Source organism: Protobothrops mucrosquamatus, unplaced genomic scaffold (genome assembly GCF_001527695.2).
Source record: "Protobothrops mucrosquamatus isolate PMUCROS unplaced genomic scaffold, P.Mucros_1.0 scaffold1165, whole genome shotgun sequence".
Lineage (NCBI taxonomy): Eukaryota > Metazoa > Chordata > Lepidosauria > Squamata > Viperidae > Protobothrops > Protobothrops mucrosquamatus.
Genome location: NW_015387380.1, coordinates 56,563 through 56,876, shown reverse-complemented (window position 1 = coordinate 56,876; position 314 = coordinate 56,563).

The window sequence follows — 314 nt, the reverse complement described above, 5'->3', positions numbered from 1 at the left end:
AACTTGAAGTATGTGTTCACATAGTCTTGGTAGATAAGACTCTCTGTGTCTCTTCCCCCCCCCCCCCACTCCTCTACTGTTGCTGCTACTTTTAGTTGTGTGGAAGCAGCTTATCTGCAGCTAGGAAACTACTTGAGTACCTCCACAGCACTTCATGAGTTGGACATCTTGGGATGGACTCCTCTGGCATGGCCCATTCTCACTTTAAGAAGAGCCCAAACTTGAGTTTTGTAGTCCCTCATTCCCTTCCTTTCTGCACTCCTTGTCTCCTTACCATTCTTCACCTGCCTGTTCTGAGCGAGGAGCTAGAACTG